We start from the raw sequence: 27,243 nt of genomic DNA on the forward strand, positions 1-27,243 counted from the left end.
TGTTAATTTCCTTGACATCAGCAAAACACAGCCTAGCAGAAAACACGCTGTAAAAATAGCCGGCAGCACATTAGCTTTTTGAGTAGCCCAGACTAATTAAACAGGCTGACAGGGTGTGATGGGGCCATAATCCTGATTTAATGAGAGTCTTTTCTACTTTCCAGACTCATGGATACATGTAGACCTACAGATCCTTACCCTGTGGCTGGAGCTCCTGGGAATTGTCACCACAACAGTGTTCACCACCACCTTCCTCAGAGCTCAATGCAGTCTTGACTTGCAGCTTGTTCACACGTGACTCAAGATACCAGGTATATTTTCCTTGATTTTTTTTTCCTGATAACTTTTAAGGAACACTTGATTTGTGAAACTATGAGAGAGAATTAATAGGACTAAACAGGAAAGTAAGCATCTGCAGACACTTTCAAAGGCATTCAATTCCACCTGTTTCAAAAAGAAGTGAAAAGATATCTGGGTGCTTTATTATTTTTTTTAAAGCTATAAGCTATTTACTTAAATTTAATTTAAGTAATTTAAATTAAAATTTAATTTAATTTAATTTAATTTTAATTTTACTTAAATTTATTTCAAAATGCAACCTATTTACAGGGCATTGCAAACTAGAAATGTGATTTTGACCTATTCCCATGCAGACCTCAAATATGTACTTGAGGCCCTGAACCCCTGAACCTAAACCTCTCTAAAAGAGAGGTTTAACCTGTCTTTTTGCAAAGGTTGCACTATTTTATTTATTATAGAGATAGAAGATTAAGTTTATTAGAGACATATCCAGTCCACTTCCTACCCTAGCAGAAAATTAATTCTCCTTACACCCATCATAACAAATGCCGGTCTCACCTGGTTTTAGACTTCTAGTGATGCAGATGCCACAGCCTCGCTAATCCATCCCTTGCAGAAACCCCACCATGACTGTTACAAAACATTTCTTGATGATTTCCCTCATTGCATTCTAAGCCCGCTGTGACTTACTGTACCCACAAGACCACTGAAAATTGTCCTCATGCGTCTCCTCCCTGCTGCGTTGCAAAGCCCAATGGAAAAAAAAAAATAATGTTACTCCTCTTCTGCCCTTGGCTGTGGCAAAAATCCTATCAGCTTTAGTAATACTCATTAATAACACACATTAATTAATTAGTAATTTTCATGGATTACATTAATAATATGAAAATGGTGTGCTCCCATATGCAAATTGAAAACCTAGGGGAGAAATTCAGGGATGTGTGAGCAAGAAGAACATATGAAATCAGAAAACTCATTGATAGCAACACAGTGTATGATGCAAGTGCAAGAGTTAAAATCAAGCATTTTCCACATTATCAGTCAATCTCTCCATAGTCTTGCGTGGTTGTCAGGAGAACAGCCAGGTGACCCACAGGTGCACACCCTCACCCCAAAATCCTGGATCCCACTCCATCTTTTTCAACCTGTGCTAAGGCTGGTCAGTCTTTCCTTTGGGAAGAACACCCTAACCTAGGGATGCCTGCGTCAAGCTTCCTCGTCATGACTTTATGAGGCTTCAGATTTCCGTATCCTCTCCATTTTCTTCTCTTCATTTTCTGATCCAAACACCATTCCAAACAGTTATGCTACTCTTCATATTTCTTCTGGTGAACAATATGAATTACCATCATCCTCAAAAAAGTTCTAAGCAGAACTAACTGTTTTTCTGCACCCTGTGAGAGTTCATGGATGGATGCAGTGATTAACATTGAAGCCTGCTGATTTATTCAGTAGTAAGTGTTGACTGATCTGCTGTGTCATGTTTTCATTTCAGCACTTGTAGATCTTGGTAGCTTTCCAGTGAATGAGCCTGCATGTTTCCGATGTCCACTCCCCTGGTGCTTCTAAATTAAGGTTTTTGACTTCCCCTATTGCAACGTTAAGATTTTGGTTTTGTCTTGGCTTTCACCTGCACCAGGCTAGAGTCCTTCCTCCAGAAAACATCAGAGAGATCATAAGCAGGCAAAAACAAATAGACAAACAAACTGTTCCTTTCAAATGAAACCAAATTTCCTTTTGCTTTGAATGAGGTGAGAGTAAACATAGTTTTCACCACTGGCCCAGGAATTAAGAGGTCCTGCTGATTTTCAGTCAAATTCTGTTTGATACCTCTTTTTCATGGTGGGTACTTGAAATTCCAGCCTCAGTGAAGGGAACGAAATAACCCTGACAATTGTAGTGGAATCAGGTCCTTCTCCTCTATTCTTCAGCACCAAGCAAGCAGAGTACAGGACTTATTTTGAGCCATTTCCCTCAAATAAAAAAATCCTACTTTGTTTAAGGAAGTTGATACAGAAACTTCCTCAGAGAAAAACCTCTGAGGAAAGGTTTCCAATTCCTTTTTCCTACTGCTCATCTATTCCCATTATTAACGTTTACCATGATTTTGCTGAAAACCAGTGGGATGGGAGTTATGTAATTTAACTAATTTACCTAGAAGTTTTATTTCTAGTCCAGGCAAATCTTGTTTTTTCTATAGTCAACAGAGGTACAGGTGAGGTCACCCCCATCTAAGAGAGGCAGATGAGATGAAATTCCCATGGGGGTATCTACCACACTCCACTGCATATAGAGAAGACCTAGATGATAAGTATTTTCTGTCAGGTGAACCCCCCAACTCACAATGCAGATGTCACCATAAAAAGGACTGTACAACAGTACAGCAAAAAATCATTATTTACCTCCCGGTGTGACTTCTGTATGTTCTGCTCTGTGATTTTGTTTCTGGGGGTGGAAAAATGTGGAATCCACTCTGCATTTCCATGGATTTAGTACACAGAATCTGTCTGTCCTACTGAATATGTTAGGTGTCATTATATACTACCACAAAGCACACACACAATGCACTGTATGTAACAGATAGTTTTGAAAGAGCAAAACTGCATGAAGTGAAGTAGTGATTGCTACACCCCTAGGTTTCCCAGAGGAGAAACTTCTTTTTACCTGGGCAAGGTCAACAAAATGTCTAAAAGAAATCGTATTTGAGTTTCTTTGCTAAGGGAGGAAGCAGATAAAAGAAGAGGAAGGGTTGTTTTCAGCATCTTGAGTCTCACTCTTGATTCATGCCTTCTTGACACAGATTATGGCAGCCCTTGGACCATATTTCCTACAAAACCTCTTCCCAATTGTATACAGCAAACACTAGTCATGCCACCTCTGCTTCCCTATGTCCTCCTGCTGGTAGGTATCGCCCTCTTTGTACGACCAGCAAGTTCTTTTGCAGCTTTCAGGAGCTTCCTTGGGTGGGAGAAATTTTAATCTCCAGAGATCTGGTTGCTGTTTAGCCTCTACTCTTCTGAGACCTAACAGGAATGTTCTTCTGTAGGTTTAGAAATAGATCATCTGCCCATTTCCTGTGACTGATTTAATTTGAAGTAGTTTGAAGACTGACGCCTGAAAGTCATGGTGGGTGGAGAAAGGAGTGAGATGAAAGGGGAGAGGGCAGGAAGGGTTTGGTTGTATATTTTTGTTTTTCAATTGAAGTTTGAATAAAGGTGCCCCAAAACATCTCAGCTGAGATGTTCTGGGCAGCTTGCAGTGTCCCAAGGGGCCATGTGACAGAGTGGCCTTGTTTCCTGAGGAGAAGGCATGAAAAGCATGTGGGAGAGAGCTTGTTTTCCACAAGGCAAATTGAAGTCCTCAGAGGAGCCGCATCACGCTGGCTGGGCAGGAAGGCCTAGAGCACTGCCTCAGTATGCAGACTTTAGCTTGGCAAGAAGACTTTGTTGGGCCTGGGATGCCAAGCGATTTGGACAGACTCCAGCCACATCACAGAAATGCTGTCTGCTGGCCTCTGGCAGGAAGGAGAAGTGTGCTGGAGGTACCACCACCATGCTCATCCCACCAACTGCAGGGTCCAGCCACCTGCACAAAGCGACCTGGACCATCTGACTAAACCTGATTTTGAGACATCTGAAATCACAGAAACAAGTCCCAAGACTATTCCCCATAGAGATTCCTGGCCAGCACCCGAAATTAGCCAGCCCCAGACATAATCCAATCAAACTGTCACATCTGGATTCACCGTCTTTCCAGGGCGCGTAGGTTCTCATGCCTGACTGAAAATATTCTGAGTGTAAAAAAAAATAGGCCTTTGTGAGCATGTTTTATAATAGCAGAGGTAGGCAGGGAATTTTGCAAATACCACTTGTGCGCCCAAACTCCAACAAAACGTAAACTCTGCAGACAGGGATGGTTGATCCGGGGTAAATATTTAACTTTATTCTCCAAAGGCACATGCAGTTTTACCAACAAGAAAATAAAAAATATAGAATAATACCCTCCCAGACACACGACCTTGTTTACTGTTAGGCTCCTTTGAGTGACTTTGGAAACAAGGTTGTATTGAACCAGGAGTAAATTTAAAACTGGGTGTGTTGCCTACTTCTTGAAAATCAGAATGGTTTAGAGTCCTAAATATAACGGAGTGTACAGACATGAAGAAAAACAAATCTCCATGTGCTGAAAAAGAAGGCCCTCAACTCATAATGGCATTTCCTCCTTTGTAGGGTCTCCATCAGATTGTTTTTTGAGGGTGGAGAGGGAGAAGGGCAGGAAAAAAAAAGAGCAAGAACAAGCACAGCTGTTCAGGACTTGGACGCGTGACATCCTGTCGTAGCAGGGGACGTCACCGCTAGCTCACTGGGAAATGTGGGGTCAAGCTTTTCAAAACAGGCAGGTCTGATCTGAAAACAAGCTGTGTGATTTCTCACAGGGAAGCTTTGCTACTTGAGAAGAAAGGGAAATGATCAGAAGTGGCCTTTCAGCTAGGGGAAACGTGGTCGAATGAAGAGCTGGTGAGTGGTGGAAGTGGAAGTGCTGATGGTTTCTCCTGTGCTCGGAGGTAGGAGGCTGGTAGGCTGGGCAGCTGAGGCTTTCCCCGGCATTCAGGATCAAAACACTCTTTGATTTATACCAGCTGTAAGGAATATGCTATAAAAAACTACCCTATGGAAAGAAAAAAAAAAAAAAAAAAAAGAGTAATTTCTGAACACCGGTTGTGATTCAGTCACTCAGAGCACCACCGGGAATATCTGTTCTTACGTATTTTATCCCTACTGTGGTATGACAGTGAATAGTTTCCCTGATGACGAGTGACAGCAGACCAGGATGACAGTGAACGGGAGCAGTAACGCTGGCACCAGAGGACATGGGCCGCTGTGCAGCTGCCCTTTGCCCACTGGAGAACATCTTCCCATACACCCAGCTTGCTGTGGGGTCGTGACAATGGCCACACCAAGGGGCTGTTCGTGGTCCAAACAGGTCTCTGAAAAACAACTACAGGCTCAGAGTGAGCAGAAAAGAAAAATACAAAAGCAAGGTAAGAACATGGGATATCTTCTGAGAATACTTTCCACATGTCCAACAACCTGCAGCTCAGGTGTTTCCCATGAAACCTGTTTCAGAGGCAGCATGCAGGAGCTAACGAAGGCAGCCCTTTACAGCCACAGATACTGTTCCCCTACTTCCAGCTGCACTTCAGCAGTCATCCTGCGAGCGCACTGCTGCCAAGCCCCGTGGCTGCTGACTCAACCACCACCAGCAGCTACAAGGCCCCTGACGGCTATGCATGGATTAAGCAGAAAAGTAACCAGACAAGAGCAAAGAGCAACTTCTCGGTGCGTGTTGGTGTTGCTGCACTGCTGTAGCAGGAGTAAAAGCGCCGAGGAGAAGCAGGCATTTCCATTTTTCAGGCTGCTTTAGCCTCGCTTTGCCTGAGATTGCCAGAAGTGGTGTTGCTATAACAACTACACCCCTTCCTCGTAGGCATCCGAAATAACATTTCTGTCAGGGGTTGGAGTAGAGCCTTCTCCCTGAAAAATTAGGTTTACACCTGGCTGGTAGAAAGAAGCAGAGGCTGTTGAAGATAAATACTTGGTTATTTATGGCAAGACCCCAGGACTGTATAAACGTCTTTCAAACCAAACAAGAGATGGGGAGCTACCGGGACTGCATCTTACCTGCAGATGCAGGCACCTGGGCAGCGATGTGTTCTGGCTTGGTTGATTCACCAAGTGGGTGGATTAACCACCCGGGAGAAGTATCAAACCACGAGATCTTACCATGTTTGCTACAGCCAAGGAATATGTATTTAGGAAAAAGTTACAGCTTCTTTGCCTCTGTCCTCCAAGACAAGTCCCCCAGTATAATTGCTCCCTTTGTAACAAAGGGCATCTGACATTTAGGCCCAGGAGATGCACTTTTCCAACCCATTTATGAGGTTGTCCTGCTTGCTTTAGTCCCTGCTGCTCATGTCGCCACAGAGCCATCTTGGTGCCATCAGAACAGCTTCCAGCACCATTCAGGTGCAACATCTTCACCTCCTAAGCGCCCTGCCCCTGAGCTGAGGTCCCTGGTGTCCCTATATTTGCAGAAGTCTGTACCAAGAGAATGAAATCCCGCTTTCCTCCCTGTGAGAGTCTCTGGGTATGGCTGCAGACCCCCCCTGTGCACCCTTTAACTGCCTACAAGCAGGGAAACTCAGCCCTGTGTTCTCCAAGTGAGAAGCAAAGAGAAATGGGAGATGTCAGTTTTCCCTTTTACACTGAAAAGATACATGGGAATCAGAGGAGATTTGGGAAGTGACACATGAATAGGGTAAATAGTAAACACATGCTGTTTTCCTGGGCAGCAAAATCAAAGAGCCAGATACAAGAAAAAAAAAAGGAAACACAGCAACTCATGTGATGTGACTGCTGGTTAGAGTGAAAATAACTTCAAATGGTTGAGAAGTCGCAGCTCTGTGTTGTGTTGCTGCTCGCTCCCTATCCTCCCATCACATTTGCATCATAGGAAATGAGCTTTTTGCTCCTAAGTCCACAGTTTCAGAAGTGTTTCTTAGCCAGATCTGTACGGGCACCTAATGTGGGTTGTAATTCTCATTGATCTCAAAGCCTTTGAGAATCTGAGCTTATATTATCTATCCTTCCATTTTCAAAGCTGTCTAGGATACTGGCTAATTTGGGCATCTGGGAGAACTGCTGGGATGTCAAAAGGCTCTTTTACTAACCTACATTAAAGCAAGTTGGACTACCTAGTTCAGTAGCATCGTTATCAAATCCAGAAGAAAAAAAGCCAACAGCAAACCCACACAGGGTGTATTACACGCTACTGTGGCCGTGTAAGAGTCGGTCAGTGCAGATTTTAGAATATCAGCCCTACTGGGACATAGGGAGAGGAAAACAAGGCAGGAGAAGCATATCAGAGCTGAGACCTCCTGCATCGGGGAGTGTGAGCGCAGCCCTGCGCCCCAGGCTGAAGCCCCCTGGTCCTGCTGACTTGTGGGGCATGCGTGGTGCTTTTGGGGGGTTGAGGAGGTCCAGCCTCTGCCTTGTAACCCCCAGCTTGCAAAGGAGCTTTGAGAAACTAAACGAGCAGCCCCATTAGCAGCAGAGGATACGTCGAGCAGAGCCACCGCATCTTGCCGGTGGCCACGGCGAGGCAGCGGAGGCAGCAGCAGGAGCGGGCTGAAAGCTTTTTCCGAGTGCCACAGGAAAAGCAACCATTATGAGAGTGCACTAAAAGCCTATTCATTGCTAAGGAAAGGGCTACTGAAGAATGCAGGACCCACGCTGAACGCTGCCAGCCAGAGCAACAGGAAGATTGTTAAGGCCTTTGCAAAGCGCCCCGGCTCCTTCTTTTGGCAGTGGTGATCCTGGACATGGAGTCGTTTCAGACCTCTCCATTGAAATCCTGTCAATAGCTGTCTGCAGGGAGGGAGAAGCTGGGTTACAGCAAAGGGGGTTCCTTTGTGTGGGAACCGTAGGTGAAACCCCCCTAGCAGGGCCAGATCTGGTCGGGAAGGGGAGTGAATGCACACCCTGGACAAGCTCTTCTTGGGCTTTTGGGTGTTACAGTGACTTGAACCCCCAGAGGAAGCAAACGTGGCTGTTTTCTGCTGTGCTCCTCAGCAGCAGGCAGTGATGTCCTAATCCACGCTGGCTGCTTGCGTGGGGTCTGTGCACGCTGGAGGCTGGGACTGGGGAAACTTTCCAGTCTTCAGACGGGAATATTTTATCTGGAGTCCGCAGCTACCTGTTCTGACCGATGAGAGAGCCATCATTTGCTTGCTGCCTTCCTTCTCCTCTTGCTCTTCTATTCCCTTCCTTTTCCCCACCTCAGTTTTCATCTCCTTGGAGCTGTTTGGGAAAAGTGCCTGTCAGGCAAATCCTAGCCAAGGGGCAGCCGTCCAAGGAACAAAACCCCTGAGAAATGCTTCCTACAAGCCAGGCTCTCTCTTTGCTCTCTACGGTGATGCTGATCCCGGGGCCCTTGAAGGAGATCGTTTTGCTCACAACCATTACCGAAAGCAAGGCACAGCCTGTAGGGGTAGGTGCTGCACAAACGATGGAGAAAATTCCTGCTATTTCTGAGCTTTTTCCCCCACAGCCACAATATCTAGACACATACCTCTCCTGCCCTTTAGTTAGAAAACACAGAACGTCTTCCCTGCCTGCTCTCTCACAGATATTCACAGACCTGAAGCCTTTTAGCCCTCCAACTCTCTGTCCATCTCCATTAATGTTGGCCAACGGCTTCAAGCTAAGAAAGAAGCAGCAGGCAGAGAGAAAGACATGTATGTACCACACACACCACCACAAAAAGCAGCTTGCGTCCTTAGAAATTGGGACAGAAGAAGAGGTGTAAAAGGTTACTGCAACTTTTTTGAAGGATAAAACTGGATCTTGTCAAAGTGGAGGGGAGGAAAGACATGGAAATGTGATGTGTTGGAAAAACAGCCTGGGGTCTGGATCAGGAGCCTCTCTGGAAAGGAGGGAGGACATGTGATAACCAAACTTAGCTGAAGCAAAACCCTAGAAAACAAACTGCCTATGCCAGGAATTTGGGGAAAGGGCCAGTACTGGGAGAAGGAGAGAAAAGAGCACAAAGAAATATTTAGCTCAAGTAAAAACAGAGCCGAACATCTAAAGAACATAACAGGGATGTGCATGTTGCAACCAGCCGGGATGAAAAGAAAAAAAAAAAAAAAAAAAGGAGAGGCTTTAGAAATAATGAACGAGAAATCAGATTTTCAGGCAGAGCTCAGACATGCCAGCTAAGTGGAGCCTTGTGAGCGCTGCATGATGCTTAATCCGAAAGGAATCCCAAATTCCAGTAACGATATCCACCTCAAGCCAGCAGATGCATGGTCTCACCCACACCCTTGGGGCACAGAAAAGCACTGGTGTTTGGTGGTTTGCCCTTCTCTGCATCCACCCCGAATGCTGGCTTAGCTGTGCAGGGACCAGAGCTCCTAACGAGGCAGGAAAGGAGACGGGTGGCCGGGCCCAGCTAACGAAGGGGTCGGAGATGTGCCTGCAACACCCTCGTGGTGCTTCCACCCCAGCGTGGATGGGGTATTTGTGCCTGGAGGGGATGGGATTGCAGGTCGCTTTGGTCTCCCTGACTTCTCTCCCCAAACTTAAATGATTCAGTTCTTAGTGCAGGGAGCGCTCAGAGACTTCCAGCACTGCAAGAAATGATGGAAGTGGTGGCCGGCTGGTGTACCAGAGCATGGTACCAACTCATCCCAATGAGCTGGTGCTGAGCAGAAGGAAAGGGGAGCAGCCCCCGGACCTGCAGGGGGACAAACCACGGCCAGCAGCCCTGGGAACGGACACTGGCCTTGCCCCCAGCTGGAGACAGAGAAAGGTTCAGGGCAAATTGCAAGACCCAGCCTGAGCTGGAAGCTGATGGGGACAGGAGGTTGGTAACAAGGTAGGAAGTTCCTCCATGGTGAAACACGGCTGCTTCTGCTCCATCCCAAGTGCAGAGCGGGCACAGCCATGTCCCACCCTCGGCAGCACGCACACCGCTCCTGTTGATTCAGTTCATTCCCCCTTGGGGCAGGATGGGGCAGGGTTTGGCCCTCGGGAGGCTTGCAAGCAATGAACTGTAAAAAATGAAGAGTCGACAATTAAATGTTCAAAATCGGCGAGGACTTTGTCCAGAGTGGGCTAAGCAAACAAGTACATTGGAGCGACCTCTGATCCACACGGTTAAGGGTGTACTCTACACTGCTTCATTTGTTTTAATCATATTAATTTACGACCTGGGTTTCTTGCTTAATTAGCCAAATGAAGAACGAAGAGTGAATGCATAGCAGTAAGCCTCGACTTGTTCAGCTGGCTTCTAACCTCCTTTCCTGAGCCGGGAGAGTCGTGGTGCTTTGATGCCTCCGAGGTTGAAGGTGCCTGCTCACATGGTGAAGAAAATGGCCAAGAACCAAACTCAGATGAAGGGACTGAGGTGTTCAGTAGTGCTCAACCTCAGGTCCTCTTGCTGAAAACCGAGGCACTGAGCACGGGGTGTTCGTGGAGGGATTATTTTCAGTAAGGTGGGATGCAAACCTTCGAGATGCTGCTGCTCACAGCACAGCATTTGACTGTAGAGCTGGAGCAAGGCTCCCTCTTCACCCCCAAACGATTGCCCCAGGAGCACGAGGCAGATCACCGGGGCAGGAGAGCACCACCAGCCAGTTCCAGCAGGCTCTGGACACATTTTTCTCCGCGGGACATTGATCACTGTTGATTCCGCTCATGTGGAACAAAACCACACCATCTCCCGTGTGCCTTCAGGTGAATAAAGAGGAGCACATGGAAAATGGCAGAAAATCTTCCCTGGGTCAGCATTTTCAGACAGAAAGCTGTTTTCAGGGAGTGAATTCTGATGATACTGCAGAAAGGTTGTTTTTTTTTTTTTTTGTATTTTTTTTTTTCACAAGGAAAACAATCTTCTTGCTTCAGAGGTTTTTTTCTCCATTCTGACAAATAGGAAAAATAATCCAAAAAAATCTGTTGCAAATGCCTCAGATTTCTTTTTATTATTATTATTATTTTATTTTTATTTCTTTTCCTCTTCTTTCTGCTGGTTTAATTTTTGGACCAGCTCTATTATTGGATAATTACATCGGCTAATCGCATTTAAACAGTTTTAGCAAGATCGGATAATTGCATTCAGAGCGATTGGGCTGAAAACACACAGAAGCTGGTAGGAGCATTTCACAAGAAACTGAACTGGATAAACACAATGGGATGTGTTGGTTGATGTGAGGGTACACACACACGTAGGGTGCACGGCTCCGGCTCTAAACCAGGGCAATATTCTGACCCCGAGCCGCAGTAGGGGAATTCCTAAATATATGACTGTAATTTAATTAACACAAGATAAATCAATTTGAAAAAAAATATATAAATAAAAATCTCAGGAGCTTCTCCCAATGCACTTGTCATCACATTAGACGCAAACACAACTTGTATTTCTAAATAGTTTCAGTGAAATCCGAGTTTCTAATGAACTGTTGCCATCCGGTGTCTAGCTGTAGTCTTGGTTCTCTTCTAGCCAGCAGGAATATAGAAACTGCCTTTTAGCTTCGTGCATATTCAGAAATAATTTTCTGGGAGCTTACAGCCTACTTTCTCAACTGAGTAGCCGGCGTGATGGGGAGTGGGACAGTTTTACCTAATTTCTTGTTGCTGGCTCCTTCCTAAGCCCTCCCTGCAGCTGGCTGCTGCACGCGGAGCTTCCTGCAGATGGAAAGGGTGGTGGAAAAAAGTCCTCTCATTTTCTGCTCCTGGGGAAGGGTTAACTGAAGAGCAGGCAAGAGCTGCATGGTGATAGACCACTAACAACATCTCCAATTTAACTAAAGCAATTTGCAGAGCCTGGGATGAAACCTGCACCGGGCTGCCTCCTTACCCATCCTTCCTCTATCTCTCTGCCTGATCTGAAAGCAAGGCACAAGGTTGTGAGTCAGAAACAGCCTAACCTGAGAAAAGCCAAAGCCTCTCCTGAGAGCCTCTGGCTCATGAAGACCTCCAGCCGGTCCCACTGAGGCGTCCAGCTCAGAAAAAAAAACATGTGCTATGCAGCCAGGGCAAAACACTTGTCATTAAACGACCCTGGCAGAAATCATTTAACGAAGGGCATCTTGTGGATGATCCTTAGGGCCCGGGCTGTGACTCCTGCACGTTAACTTTAATGTCCACACTTGGCATGAAGAGGGGCGATGGGCAGCAAAGCCAGGTGGATGGGCCTGAGCCAAGGGCTTCATCCTTGGGGATTTCTGAGCCTTGCAGCCTGTGTGGGCGCTGGACAGGCACAAGTCTGGGCAAAGCTTGCCATCATGCAGCTGCGGAGGCAGAATTTAATGTTGCCACCCAAAAGGCAAGGCACTGGGGCGTGTGGGGAAGGAACGGTGGGGCAGTGAGCCTGCTGCTCCTGTTAGAGGAAGAAAGGTGGGGAGCAGTGGGGCTAATCTTAGGAGCAACTGGCTCCCAAGCGCCAACACAGGTGACAACTACAGTTGCCTTGCTTCATTTTCCATAAAACATCACAGATTTCACCTCAAGGGCAAAGTTTGGCTTTTCTACCTAGCAAATACAAAACCTGCACTGTTCTGGTAGCAAATCCCATGGAAGTGGACGTTGCCACTTGGCGCTCCCTTGCTGCTGAGCACCGTTCACCCAAGCAGAGCAGATGCTGTGCGGAAGAGGGTGAAGGTCCAGCCTGCGTGGTTTTCATAGCCCTGTGCCCCAGGGCCTCCACAGAAGGGAGCACAGAGGCTGATGTTGCAATGAAGCCTTTGCTGGGGTGCATAAAGGCAGCGTGTCTGGGGAAAACTGGTGTTTTCTCACACCCAGAAATCTCCCTTGGGACAAGAGCCCCTTGTTGCCTCCATCTGGTCCCAGTAAAACAAACCTAGCTGGAGCTACACGGAGGCATGTGGCATCGCTGCCAGCAAGCAGACTGAGCCAGCCCCTAGCTAGCACGAGCAAACGTGCACCCACTGGTCTCTGAGGCTGAGCTGATTTAAGCAGACCAGAGAATATAAAGGGCCGGCATAAAATCCACAGAGTTGTTTGCTTTAAAATAAAGAAGAGCAGGGCAAATGCTGGCACAGCCTTGTCCTTTGGTCATTCTCCCATAAGCTTTTTCCAAACATCTTCTAGAAGAACAAATAGTTCCTGCATCACCCCAGGATGAACAACAGGTTTTTCGGACCTTCATCTGCCTCGGGGAACCTGAACTGGCCAAGATGTGTCAGAGAGCAGAGGGCCCTTGGATAAAAAGCCCTCTAGGGAGACGAGGTATTGTTGTTTTACAGCCCCTCCATTACCCTGGCTGCAGCAGGGTCCCACATTATTCAGGCTGCCTGAGCAATGTGTGAGCACGCAGTGTTTTGCTCCTAGCAGCATCATTAAGGGGCATTTTCACTGCGGGTAAACGCAGGACTTGCCTGAATAGCTGTAACCCTGTCCTGTTTGAAGAAGCAAACAGAGCTGGTAATTCCCCTCCTCACCTCTATATACTCGTGGTTTGCTCCATGGATTTGAAAGCTGGTCCCATTCCTTAAAGCAGGGACAATTTTCCCAATTTTCCATCCAGCTAAGCACCACTGCAAGCCTAAACCGGGTCGCCTGCGAGGCCTGAGCAGCTCCTACCTTAAACCTCTGACAAGCACCCAGAGCAGAGGCAGGAGACACTGACACCTCCTGGTGTAATGCATCACTTGGAAATGATTCACCAGACCTGGAACTGCTCTGGGACATCCCCAGTACGGCACAGTATTTCTGCTCCGGTGCATGGGCCACCTTGAACCATGTTGATGCTCTGAGATGCCAGGAGATCCTGCATTTTTATTTACTCACTGTCAGGTCACATTAGCAGAAGTTTTGCAACAGGAGCTAATTAGGGTGAGTCTCCTGTAAGAAAGTCCTACAGCAGATGAAAGGCAGACCCAAGTATCCCTAGTAGAAGAGAAATGCAAAGGAAAATTATTGCAACAGATGTAAATCCACCTCCATATCTCTTGTTATTAAGACTGAGCCACAACACCGAGCCCCAGGCACTTACAGGTATTTAAAAGTTGTTTGTAGGAGAGAGAGTGTCACAAATTAGTACAGCCCTCAAAAAGTAGGCAAGCAATTAGTCTGGTTTACAAGGCAAAAGGACAACAAAGTAGGAGCCATCCCAACTTTTTCTAATTGTTGCTTCTTGGTCCTTAAAACAAACAAAAAGCTGAGACGAGCACAGCACAAAGCAGGCTCAGCCTTCGGAGTAACTTCACCGTTTCTGATTTTCCTAGAAAAACATCCTCGAGGCAGCCCGAAGCTGGCAGCGCGAATCCCCCTGCGCTTAACCTTGCTTTCGAGACGAAAGGCGAAGATCGGAGCAGTGGAAGCGGAGCTATTTCGGTGACACAGTGCCACCCACTGTCGGAGGGACAGACAGCACCCTGGCCCTCCTCGCCCATGGGCTGCGCTTGCTGCTGGGAGAGCCGAGATGTGTCTGCAACAATATTCAGGTATTCTAAGGCATCCATAAGGTGGCTATATACGTGCAGTGGGATATTTACACGTAGCTGTACGTATACTGGCTCAGGCAGCTGTGTTGTCCTGCCGGAGATGCTCATGCTGATGAGTAATTCCAGTTTGGATGGGGGTCAGATTTTGTGTGGGTTTGGATTATCAGTTGCTCGTGCGTGTCGGGATGGGGGAAGCAATCTGATGGAAAAACTGACCCAAAGAACCACGCCAAGCCTGGGGCTATGCCGCTGTATGTCCACGGTAGGGCAGATATTTCCACCTGTCTTATGAGAAGCTCAGACCAGAGCATCCCAAGGCATCTCCAAGCCAATAAAACACTGTGTCATGGGAAAAGATGCAGTGGCGTTGCTCCGTACGCCCACCAAAGGCAAGCCAAGAAGTCTTTTCCAAACCAGAGAGCAGGGTGTGCCCTGGTGAGCAGCGATCTCCCGCAGGACAGTGTGTGCTCCTCCACAGAGATGCCCTCAGAGAAGAGATCTTTCATTAAGATTGTCATTCCCTAGGATTTCCATCCCCGCGGAGGCTGCCTCCTCGGCAGGCGCTGTCTCCAGGGGAGGGAGGGGTTGTGAAATATTCATACATCACAAGAATTGCATTTGTGAGCGTGGACCGCAGAGCCACAACTGGCTGGAGGGGCGTGCGGGGGAAAACAATAGCACCGAAGGAGGGAATAAAAAAAAAAAGGCAGAATCCAGGATGTGAAAGGTGAGCTGGCCCCTTGTCCAAATGCTTGCTGAGCCCCCCGTCAGGCTGGTGATGGTGAGGAGCATCCCAGGGTTGGGTTTCTGGTGGCCGCACACCTGCTTGAGCCCACTTTGGGGTAGGAGAATTGGCTGGCTCTGAGCATGTGAAGCTAATTGTTTTTCTCCTCATGCAGCAATGGCTAAGCAGCTTTTGCATCCATGCTTCTGCGAGTCTGAGGAATAACCTCAGCAGAGCACGCACGAGAGACCAAACAGCCCCCAAACCAGCTCTGTGTCACAGGCTCGATGCCTCAGGCATCTCTTCAGGGGCTCCCTCCTCTGGGCGACCACAGTTTCAAATAACTTTAAGAAAAAACACACATTTAGGTATCTTTGGTCAACTTGGATTGAATTAAGAGTGACACGTACACATGCTCACATGGGGCAGCTGTGTAGATGTCCTTTCCACGGGATGCTGGTGTGAAGCGTGGCATGGGTAAGGGTCAGACAACCCTGACGATGGGATTTGAGAAAAAGGCCAGTGGAGAACAGTGAGGTGCCACGCTCTGGGAGAAAAGCTGAAGCAGCCGATTGGGGTTGGAAAGCCGTGCAAGGACATTGCCACGGGGAAATACACCAGTCCTGCCCTTGGGTGCCTCAGCACACAGCTGCAAATCCTTTACATCATGGTGGGCCAACCTTACCCCACAAGTGTGGTTCAAGACCTCCCTGAAAGATGCACATTGCCTCCTAAACCATCTGATTTCCTTCCAATGCTCTCCGTGTCTCACACTGAGGATTTGATTCCTCCTCAGGTTCCACAGGCTCTATATCTCTATAACAGCAAGAATAATAGTAAACCCAAGAATAATAAGTGTTTTTCTTAATGCTTTGGAGTGATTATTAGGACCTGCTGCTCTCTGTTGCCCACCATTGCTTTTAATTTGCTGGGATGCCTACAGGGAAGCCGTCCCTGCACATGCTTTCTCGAGAGGGTCGTTTTTTCCCCCGTGAAGGAAGGATGCTCACGGCCTCCCGACGCCAAGCTGCGTCCGACCAGCTCGCTCCTCGCCTCCCTCTCGGGAAGCAGACGCACGCTCGCACGCCGCAGGAGCAAGTTTTGACTATTTTAGGGCCTGAAATTTCCCGGTCGGCATGGCAACTTCCGACTCCGCACCTCTGACGGAAGAGGCTTAAAATAGAAAATCCAGAAAAGCGGCAGCAAGCCTGGCTCCAGCACCACCGGCAAGAAGCCCAGGATGCTGCAGGCAGGATCTGGCCTCTCGGGGTCGATGAGGACAACCCGTGGGGCTGTCACCTCAATGACCACATTTCTTAAAACCTCACACAAACCTTTTTGTTTGGAAGGTATCCACTCCTATCACCCCTTCTTTGCTCAGCCACAGCCTATCCATGGCCACCAAACCTCCATGGATGCTGGCTCCATCCCAGATATATTTCCCAGTAGACCTTCCAGGGCTGTCCAGTGTCACAGGACTGCAATTTCGAGCAAGTCTCTCCAGTTTAAGGTTCCTTTTTGTGATTCCTTTTGTTCAGTTCGGAAAACCCGTTTATTTTTACAAACATTTTTCCCCAAACCATTTTTTTCCAGCTCACACATAAACAATCACGATGGCGCGGGGCAAAGCAGGCATGTGGTGCGTCTCCTCTAATCCCCGCTTAACCTAATTCATTTTCCGTCTACGAACCAAACTCCACGAGATTCATTGAAGGAGCCTGGATTATGTCTCTGTCAGCCCACAATGCTCGTGTAGGATTAGTGAATAAAAGACCTAGAAGTTCTCTGCAAGCCACTGAACCTGCAGCAACCCAAACACCTAGAAAATCCCCTTCCAGTCATGGAAACATCACCGGCAGCGCAGAGCCCAGTCCTCAGAGCTATTTCATGTCTTTGAGGATCTGGACCTCGCTGTTTCGTTTTGTTTCTATTGTTTTTCATTTGTTTGTTTTGTTTTTTCCCCTTTTCTCCTCTTTTTGGCCCAAAGCTTTCTGGAGAGTTCAATGGGCGAGCCTGGACGGGTGTGGGTTTTATTTGGCTGTCTGGTGGGAAAGGGGGGTGAGCTGCCATCAGCCAGCTGAAGCTGGAAAAATAAAAACAAACTTCTGCATGGCGAAGAAGGGCCCGCTTTGTACAAGCACAATCACTGCTGCTTGTTGTTGCTTCTCAGAGAGCTAGCTGACATTTTTTCAATCAAAATGCTTTCCACTTTCCCTTCAGTTGATGCTTTCTTTTTTTTTTTTTTTTTTTTTTTTTTTTTTCATCAAGTTTTGGCAGGAAAACATTATTTAATGCACATTGTTGTTTTTTTTTTAAACAATTTATGCGCTCTCACTTCGATGTGTTTTTGGAAGTGCAACCAAATGTCCAAACATTTTATTTCTCCTTTATGCAACCGTGCAATGTATTGATATAAAATCAATATTCTTTGATATTCTCTTTGCCCTGGCTCTGTTTTACTCTTTCCCATCCCTTTAACAAGGCATCTCAGGCCAGAGCTTGCTGCAAGCTCTTGGCTCCAGGGGGAAGAAGGAGAGAGCTGGGTGGAGAAGCCCTTTCCAAGCACAGGAGAGAAAGCTGAGCTTCCCTTGCAGCTGTTTCCAAGCTTTTTAGGGTACACAAACTCCCCTAAAAGCTGCCAGTGGAAATGGGGACCAGTGCATTGTACCAAGCCTGGTAAGCTCCCAGTGGCAGAGGAGCTGCTGTGGCCTCAAAGAAGACCGAGAGGTGGCTGGAATATAGGAAGCAACATTTAATGGGGTGGCCTCCAACCTTTGGGGACAGCAAGGCAACACTTCCCCAGAAGAGTGAAACAGGAGAGGAAAGGCAAGTGACACCTGGACCCAGCTATCAGTTAATCAAGATTTTATTTCTAATGAAAATTCCCCAGTAGGTTGTACAGGCTGCTCGAAGCGCGCTCCATACCTCAGGGTTAGTCTGATTATTCCAAATCCCCTCTCTCCCCTCCCCAAATACGCATCTGATGCTGCGTGCGGGACATCTGCCAGGGAAGGATGATGTGACAAAGGCAGCGAACATAAATCACAGCTGCTCATTGCAAAGCTGCGTGTATCTGTCCTTGCCCTTTTGTGCCTCCACCTTCAGTCCATGCCTTGCCCGTTCGATCCATCTCCCTGTCGTTGCTGCTCTTTTCCTCTCTCTCCGTAGTGCTCCCCTTTTTGCTGCCTGGAAGCACGCCCTCTTCTTCCCCATCATCAGCCTGGCTTCTTGTGTCTGTCCTTGAGCATCTCTGGCCTTCATCTTTGCCATCCTTTTATATTCCTCCTCTTCTCCCTCCAGCATCGACGCCCTCCTTACCTCTGCCTTTGTCTCTAAGAGCAGACACACAGGAAATATTTCACTGTCACCGTGCTTTTCAGATGTAAACTAATTACAGTCCACGAGCCAGCGGGTCAAAGGTATTATCCTCATTTTTTGCAGCCGGCAGCCTGCAGCTCTCCATCCCGCTGTGTCAATGCACACACACAGAAAGGATGACGTGGGGACGTGGGTCAGACCCATCACGCCGAGGACCCACAGCCCAAAGTTTTGTCCCCTTTGCAAGAAGTCTGCTCGAGATAAAACCCTCCCCAGCTGCAGCTTAACATCAAGAAATACCCAGAAGAGAAAGCTGCCAACCATGGGGTCGTCTCCTCAACCCTTACCACATCAACCAGCCCTGTACGTGGCAGCAGATCTTTTTTTTTTTTTTTTTTTTTTTTTTGCCATTTCTGGATGGTGGAAAACATCTGGAGTGTGGGATCTCAGTGCCAGCAGATCTTGTTAACAAGCTACTCAAGTGCTCGTGTGAAGCACCAGGAGAGTGGGTTACGTGTCTTATTGATCTAACGTCAGCCATCACCCCCAGGAATTGATGTTTTCAATAGAGAAAGCAGATTAGCAATAGGCTCGTGGATGTTTGGCCAGTTCGGGAGATGGTAGGGTACAAATGGCTTCCCCTAATGAGATAAAACTCACAGGCAGGATCTAGCAGAGGAGGACCCTGCTGTGATCAAGGTGCTATGACACAGCCGTGGTTTACTGGATTAAAAAATCCCACTGTTGCTAATTATTCCTGAACATTAACACTGAACATTACGACCACAATACTGTGCCTTTGGGGAGGAGCAGTGAAACACCTGGGGAACGGCAGTGCGCGTTGCTGAGGATCTGTGAAGCTCTGGGCATAGGATTCACTATCCCTGACTGAAAATCTTGGCATCTCTGTGGATGGAAACAGCGAGCTAAAAACAGCACCTGGAAAAAATACAGGCAATGTGAGGCAGAGAGGGCTTCCTCAGCTGAAAGGAAAAAAAAAATAATAATAAAAGACAAGAAGCCAGAAAGGGTATTGGAGAATCACAGAAAGGTTGAGGTGGGAAGGGACCTCTGGAGGACATCTGGTCCAACTCCCTGCTCAGGCAGGGCCACCCAGAGCTGCTGGCTCTGGGTCCGGGTGGCTTCTGAAGATCTGCAGAGCTCTCTCCAGCAAGCCCAGGTCCCTCTTGTACTGGGGAGCCCAGTCCTGGACCCAGCACTCCAGGTGTGGCCTCACCAGTGCGGAGCAGAAGGGAAGGATCAGCTCCCTCCATCTGATGGCAGCACTTCCAGTGCAGCCCAAGAGACTGTTGGCTTTTTTTGGTGCAAAGATGCCTTGCTGGGCCATGTTCAATCTGGTGTCCACCAGGATCTCCAGGTTCTTCTCTGCAGAGCCACTTTCCAGCCTGCTGGCCCCCAGCACACACAGGATCTTGCATTTCCCTGTGCTAAACGTCATGAGAGCCCAGCTCTCCAGCCTGGCCAGGTCCCTTTGGATGGCAGCCAGGTCCCATCTGGTGTTCCAGCCGCTCCTCCCGGTTTTGTATGACCTGCACGTTCACTGCGGATGCACCCTGTGCTGTCATTCAAGTGGCACGGGGGAGATGGTTAAGAGCTTTGGCTCCACTACCAGCCCCTGGGGCACACCACTTCCCCCCAGGTGGACTTTGTGCCACTGATCACAACCTTCTGGACCACTCAGATGGTTTTCAACCCACCTCACCGTCCTTTCCTCTAACCTGTACTATGTCAGCTTGCCTATGGGGACATTAGGGGAGACAGAGCCAAAATCCACACCAAAAGCAAGGTGAAATAAACGCAGTGCTCCCCACTCACTGCCCAGCCACCTCGCTGCAGGAGGTGATTGGGTTGGGTAAGCACCAAGTTTCCCCTCCGTATTTCCCCTTGTGCTGAAACAGCAGCAGAGCACCAGGACGTGATATTTTAAGAAAACAATGAGATTAAGAGACAGGCACTAAGTGTTCGCAGCGCTTCTGACAGAGATAAACTGCGGTATCGGTTTCTATCAGATTGAGAGCACGCGGCCTGCACTTCAGGGGGGAGGCTTAATGATTTAACAGGGCTTTCCCATCTCTCGCTAGCAAGCTCCAGCAGCACAGATAGGCGAGCATCAAGCGGAGACAATTGCAGCTGTAAATAAATAATGAACCCGCTGCACGCGGCGGCCCTCATCCAGGAGCCAAATCCTGAGGATGCTGCTTGAGCATCTTTCACACGAGACACAAGCCAGGTTTCCCCGTGCCCAATTATGTTCCACATCTCCCGGAGGAGGGATAGTGTTTGTCTCTCTGCTTTCTTTCTACCACCCCTGGGGCTACAGCGTGCGTTTATTTATTTATTTATTTATTTATTTTCAGGCTGTTTCACCAGCCCTTAATGTTCATGGGAGGGTACAGTGCTCACGCACATAGTGGGAGGGGGCCAAAGAGGAGGGGTTTGGCTTCTGCATCATTCCTTTCTTCTTTTTATTGCCTGCCTCCTTCCACACCTTTCCCACAGTTTCTGTTTCCCCACTAAGCTACTTTATGTCACCCTGCTAAGCAAGGACATCCTGCAGCATGTCTCTGTGGCGTCGCTGCTCTGTCGCCTCCACTCTTACTCTTGACTAGGTAGAAACCTCTGATCTTTGATGAGATGGAAAAGGAAGAAAGACCTGAAACTCCCACATGTTCCCTGTCTGCTGGGGAACAGGGGCTTACAACTCCTGCATCCTCGCTGCCCTCATCACAGAGGAGGGATGTCTTCATCCTCACTGCGTAATATTGAGTCTTCAGCCACCGAGGGCCAGCATTTAATCTTTTAAACACGACAACATATGTGGCTCCGACAAGTCCTACCAAGATTTCTCTGCAAGGAAAAATGGAGCTTACACGGTACCGACTGCTCTATTTCCTCTTAACTCCGGATCATCGGCAGGTATTAACTATGACAGCCATTAGCTGTGACAGGTATTAACCATGACAGCTAATAAACACACAGCTTATCCTGATGCAATTAAAGAACAGAAAAGGGGAAGAACGTGACTAAAAATCAAGATCAAATATACAGATCAACGAAGATGAAAAGTCCTGAAAATGCCACAAAATCTACCAGCCTCCCTCATTGCTGCCACTGGGAAAAAAAAAAAAAAAAAGATATTTTTTAAATACAATGATAGAGGGCAGCAAATAGACCAAAGAAGGAAAGAAAGGTGTGCTTTCCATGACCCTCCCCGCAAGAAATCCTCCTCCTTGCAGCCGTCTATGTGACCATTCACCTTCCTGATTATTTCTGAACACCCTGCTTAGACCACCCTACCAATGACAAACTCGATTGAGTTGCTTCCCTGAAATGAGGGTGTCTACACAGATGTGCACCCCAGGAAGATCTGGCCCCAAATCCCACATGAGAGGCTCTGGCATCCGCAAGTGTTCCGTGACTTGTGGGTGCTCAGCATCTCCTGGGCAGGGTTTGTCCTCAAATGACAGAAGGGAGGAAAAAAAAAAAAGAAAAAAAAAGAAAAAACCTTCTCTCAAAACACAAGTGAAACGTGCTTCTGATGCAAAATTAGCATTTGGCAGAGAAGTGACTCACAGTGACTGAGGGCTTCGTGCATCCCTTCTCTGAAGCATCCAGGATCTTTTTCTGGCTCGTGAATCACCCGAAAATGGCAGCTGAGCGTGTCTTGTCCTCAGCAAAGCCGAGGGTGTTGAGAAGAAGATGAAGGGCTCTGCTCTGCTCTCTGAAACGGCACCGCTGGCAATGTTTGTGATGGGAGGAAGAGGGGAAACAGCATCGCCATGGGGTAAAACATGGAAAGTTTGATTTGCAGTGAATTCTTGGGCTTTGGAGACTGTGAGCTGAAGGTGGATTCAGCCATACACAGAGCAGGGTCCTGCGTGGGAGGCACCAGATATTTAAAAACACGCGTGCAAATAGGGATCCTTTTTATGGCCGAAAACATTCCTCTCTGTCAGGAGAGGATTCCCTTTGGGTAGTTGCTCACCACAAAAAAACCCTTCCCGGGCACCCCTCATTACTAATCCCCCTGATCCATATTTCCAGCACATTCCTAGTGCAGTCTCAACACCACACCGTTGTCATGGTTTAACCCAAGCTCATCCTAACGTAGCTCATGTTTTGCAGGAAATGTGGGCACAACAGCAAAGAAACACGCAGGGTAAATCCCAGACGTCCTCAGACTTGTAAGGAAGGAGAGAATCCCTTCCCACCTGGAAGGAGAGCTGTAGGACGTTGCTGATGAAGGAGACTCAAGGAGGAGCCCACGGGGGCTTTCTGAAAGGGCGATGTGCAGTAGGATCGCCCACCTGCCCCGAAGTACCTGCAGAACATTTCTGCTGAGCGCTAGAAGAGCAATTCGAGAGCAACATCGGGCCGGTCACACAAAGCTGCCTGCAGAAAGCTGCCTGAGCAAGACTGCCACATCGGGCTCTTCAGCTCAGCATGGCAACAAAGACAGGCAAGGGGGGAAAAAAAAAAAAAAAAAAGGAGTAAAATTCAAATACTGCCATTGCTTTCACGGTAATCAGCACAGCATTATGCAGAATGATTTGTAATTTTACACTGACGGCTATTATCTTCTGGCAGCCACCATGACTGAAACAAATGTCTGATATTCCAAGGGGCTGGGTTTTTGTGTCTTTGACAAGAACCTCACCACAATAAGGAGACCAAAGAGAGGGAAACGTTGTTCTGCAGCCTCTGTGTCTACCCTGATGTATGAATTGTGGCAGTCCTTCATTGGCGCTCATTATGCTCAGTGCTGACGGCACCGCTTTGATGTCAACCTCACTTGAAATGTCTTTTGCATAGCAATAGAAGAAGCACGCCCCATGGACTTTGCTTGTAACATTCTCCTTTTCCTTCGGGTGGAGAAGTGCTGTGACAGGGCACGCAACAAGAAACTCCCCAGCTTGGCCCAACATGATGTTAGGCAAATTCGCAATATGAATAAAGAATGTCAAAGCAATATCCAGCCTCTCATTTGAGCAGAAATATCTAAATTTTTTTTTTTTTTTTTTTAAATGCCTTCTAGGTAGACAAAGCAGGCAGGGAATCCCTGGGTAATAAGTGATTAAAGAACTTCAGCTGTGCAGGTTTACCCCAAACCTTCTCATCTTCCTTATGGCTCATATCATTAGAGAAGGGAGGTAGGAAAGCAAGAAGGAAGAAAAAATACAGAGAATGAGAAATACCCTGTTTTGTCTTGGCTTTTGTCTTGTATTTTTAGCCAAAACTCTCAGAAATCTGAATTTTGAACTGCCCGATCCTGGACACTGAATGGGATCAAACACAAAATAGGATGAGGCTGGAATTCCCCAGTTTGGGTTCATTCATAATCCGTGATATTCCTATTTCTCCTGCCATGAGGTCTTCTTCGCTCAGCCTGAGCTGCTCAGGTTCTCCCAGCAACCAGAAGATGCTGCCCTCCACAGGGATTTCCCTATAGTGCTATTTTAAGAAAACTTTAGAAATTTGAATCAAAGAAAAACTGCCTAGGCCAGCAGTTTGCCTGGGTCAAGCACGGCTAATTATCAATCAAGCTTTTCATTAAATGTTCGAGTTTTGATAGAAGAAGACAGAAAAGGATTGAGTACACTGTCTAGGAAGTTTTTGTAGGGAAGAATTTTGCCTTTCAAGCAAACCAGCTAGACTTTGCCCAAAGCTGATCCACACTTAATGAAATTCATTGCTTTATAGGGATATTTCTAGTTTTGTTTTTTTTTTTTTTCTGGCTACATTTGATGGTTTATTTAAGGTGTTGCTGGCATGAATGAACTGTTTCTGAGCACTTTTTTTAAAGCTTTTATGGTCTTTGCTTTTATCCTGGAAGTGTTCGTGTGCCCAACAGCTGACAAGCTGTTTCCAGCTCTAGCATCTCGTCCAATAAAATATATTAACATTCCTCACAGCCTTGATCCATTTCTGGGATGCTCAGAAAAATAAAGGGCTGCCATTCCCACCTCAAAGCCTCTCCCCATGTAAAAGGTATGTAAAAGCCCTTCTGTCCTGAAGCACCTGTGGTTTAAAGTGGAAGGGATATGGTGTACTAACCACTTCAGCTCCCATGGGGCCAAAATTCAAAGCTATCCCCTGGGAGCTTCAGGAAGCTTTGGCACAAAACCAGGGCTCCTTGTTTTCTGTCATTTTGTCCTTTTCTGCACGCTTCGTCACCTTATCTTGATTGAGCAAGCACATCAGTTGTCCAAAAGCCATCTTCTTTCACCATGCCTAAGGCACCATAAAGGGGAACAAATTCATAGAGGGGAAACACCCCATCTTGTCCAGAAGCCAAGCCACTTCAAGGAGTCTCGATTATGGCACTACATGGCAGCACACCCCAAGTTATAAGTCAGTTTTGTAAATCTTGCCTGACACCAGTCCAAGCTCCTTAGCCCAAAAAAAGACTTTCTGAAATGTTTTATTATTATTATTATTATTTTTCCCCTGGCAATTCATTGTTTTCTTTTCAGGAGCTTCCTATTTAGGGAGGGGAGGTGTGAGCATCTCTTGGAAGTGTTGTCTGCTGCTAAATCATAGAACCATCGAATAATTAAGGTTGGAAAAGACCTCCAAGATCGTGAAAGTCAGCCTGTTGCTGGTCTCCATGTGTACTCAGATGGACCAAGTCAAGGCTTCTCCGAGCAGATTCTCTTCTAGGGCAAAGTGTGGCCCAAAAGAGTTCATTGGGGCAAAATAAAAGGTGAGGGAGTTCCAGCAGAGGCAGCAGAGGTGAGGACACCTTTCCTTCTCCAAAGAGAGAGAATACGGTATTGCATACAGATGGGTGTTAGCATTTAGGTATTAGAGAAAAAACATTTTGCTGGACAATTACGTGTGGCATCAATACACCCAGGTTGCTTCCACCTTACCTGCCAGCTTATCCCACCCAATAATCTGTTCTTCTTGTGAGCGAATTCACCAAACACGCACGTCTCCACTCTTTCCCTAGGCATTTGCTCTTCTCATAAAGATGCAGACGCAGGGTTTGTCCGTGGGGTCACACCTCTGAGCTGCTGTCTCCTGCACGTATTTACCTTCTGCAAGGAAAAAGCTTGCCAGGCTCTCACACCATCAAGGCGAGCAGCTCCTCCTGAGATTTTTTTTCCAGAAAAAAAGTGTCCATAGCCACTCAGCCCCCTCCTCCCCAAGCCTTTGCGTGGCCCTGGGGTCCCCTGATGTTTGAGATCTTCCTTTTGATCTCAGATTCGGCCTTGAGAAGAGTAAACTGTTCTCCCGCCTGGCTGGAGCCAGCCAGAAGCTACTCCCCAATAAACATCTGCTCCTTTGTTTTCCCCAGGACTGTTATCTAGGGCATTGTTTCACCTTTCCTGTCCACCCTTGCTTGCAGCCCCTTTTGGGGCTGTCTCTGCAGCAGGTAATGCCAACGAGCTGAAAAGTGCCCCCTAGTTATAAACCCCAATACCAGTAGCTCCCAGTTAGCAGGATGAACCTTTACTGATCCTTTGTGTGGCCACCTCCTTGCCGCCCGCTTTCAGCATTGCCCTTCATTTGCCCAAACGGGATTTCTGTAAAAAGCCCAGGGTGGGCTGCAGCACCCTGCCTTGGGGCAGCAGTTATCTGAGAGTTGGGAATAGCCCCTTTCATCTCAGCAAATTAATTCTGCAGGAGAAAGATGGTGACAGATCCGAGAGCAGCTGAGTTTATCACAGCTTTTAATTTAGAAGAAACAACCCGCTAATGTGTGCTCTGAGCAGATGGGTGTCACAGAAGCCAGGGTTTTATGAAGCGTTCCCGAATTTTCCAGATTTCTCTTCTTAAGATCTTCCCATTACTTTTATTTAGTCCCCCAGAGATCAGCGAGGGATCAATAGTGTGAGATGCTGTGTGAGATGCTGGTGCAGCAGCCACTGGGGAAAGGCTGGAGGCCAGTGGGGCCCAGGCTGGGAGCCTCCAGGATGCTCTGCCTTCTGCCCCACGAGGATCCCCAAGGGATAGCCCTCTCCCACAAACAGAGGAATTGCTTCTGGAACCACTGCCCCTGTATTCACTCGACAAACTGCTTTTCTCACCAGGAAAATGCCCTCCTCAAGGAGAAGACGTCACGAAGGTCATGATTTGATCTCAGCAGATAATGGAGAGGCTGGATTTGCAAAAGCCTTCAAAGCATTTTCTTTTCATTCCTGGAATGAAGCATAAGGAATTGCTGTATTTTTTGTCTTAGATTTCAAGCCGTTTGCTTGCACTTACATTAATTTCCCAAATATCCAGCCTCTCAGGAGGGTCAGCAGGAGCCTGGTGTCCTCCCCTCTGAGTACAAGTAGGTGTGAGTGGGCACGCGATAACTCATAGCCTGCCTGCCTGGCTGCTCATTTGGGGAGCTGCCTGTCGAGGCACAGAGCACCAGGGTTTTATTGCCAAATAATCCTTCATTCCTGAAATCCTCTGAAATACCAAGCGATAAATGCTAATTTCAGCGATTCCCAGAGCCACATTCACAGAGCTTGTTCACAGCATTTATCTGTAATGCTTCAGCCAAAAATTGTCGCAATACTTTTTTTCTTAGTAATCACTTGAAAAAGCCATCACAACGTGCCACCTGCCCCTCCACACAACATGCCCGTGCCATTCTTTCACTGGCAGCTACAGCAACCAGGTGCCAAGGTGCAGAAGATAATTTCCCCATGGCAGGGCACATCTGGCTCTCTGGCAAACTCAAAAGACCACTGTGCTGAACAACAGCGCCAGAGTCACTTTTGGCTCTACGATGAGGTTGCATTTGAGCTGGCAGCAAGACCTTGCCCCTCCAGGCACCTTCTGTCTTCAGGTGACTTTTAAATGTAGAGGATTTGTTGCTTTGCCCCAAACACCTGGTTCCTTCGAAGCTTCTCAC

General features: G+C 47.4%; 1 protein-coding gene across 8 annotated transcripts in view; it reads left to right on the forward strand.

Annotated features, from left to right (window-relative positions):
• The window catches only part of SERTAD2 (SERTA domain containing 2), a 121,618-nt gene that overhangs the window by 1,375 nt on the left and 93,000 nt on the right, over positions 1-27,243 (forward strand). For 4 of the 8 annotated variants that reach the window (XR_011808000.1, XR_005264558.2, XR_005264560.2 and 1 more), the window contains exons 2-3: positions 165-311; positions 14,108-14,326. The gene's annotated coding sequence lies outside the window, so the exon portion shown is untranslated. Of the gene's footprint in view, positions 1-164; positions 312-3,100; positions 4,707-10,093; positions 11,805-14,107; positions 14,327-18,491; positions 27,178-27,243 lie in introns of those variants that run through there. The other 4 variants (XR_011808001.1, XR_011808002.1, XR_011808004.1 and 1 more) reach the window with 4 other exon arrangements.

Source organism: Anas platyrhynchos, chromosome 3 (genome assembly GCF_047663525.1).
Source record: "Anas platyrhynchos isolate ZD024472 breed Pekin duck chromosome 3, IASCAAS_PekinDuck_T2T, whole genome shotgun sequence".
NCBI lineage: Eukaryota > Metazoa > Chordata > Aves > Anseriformes > Anatidae > Anas > Anas platyrhynchos.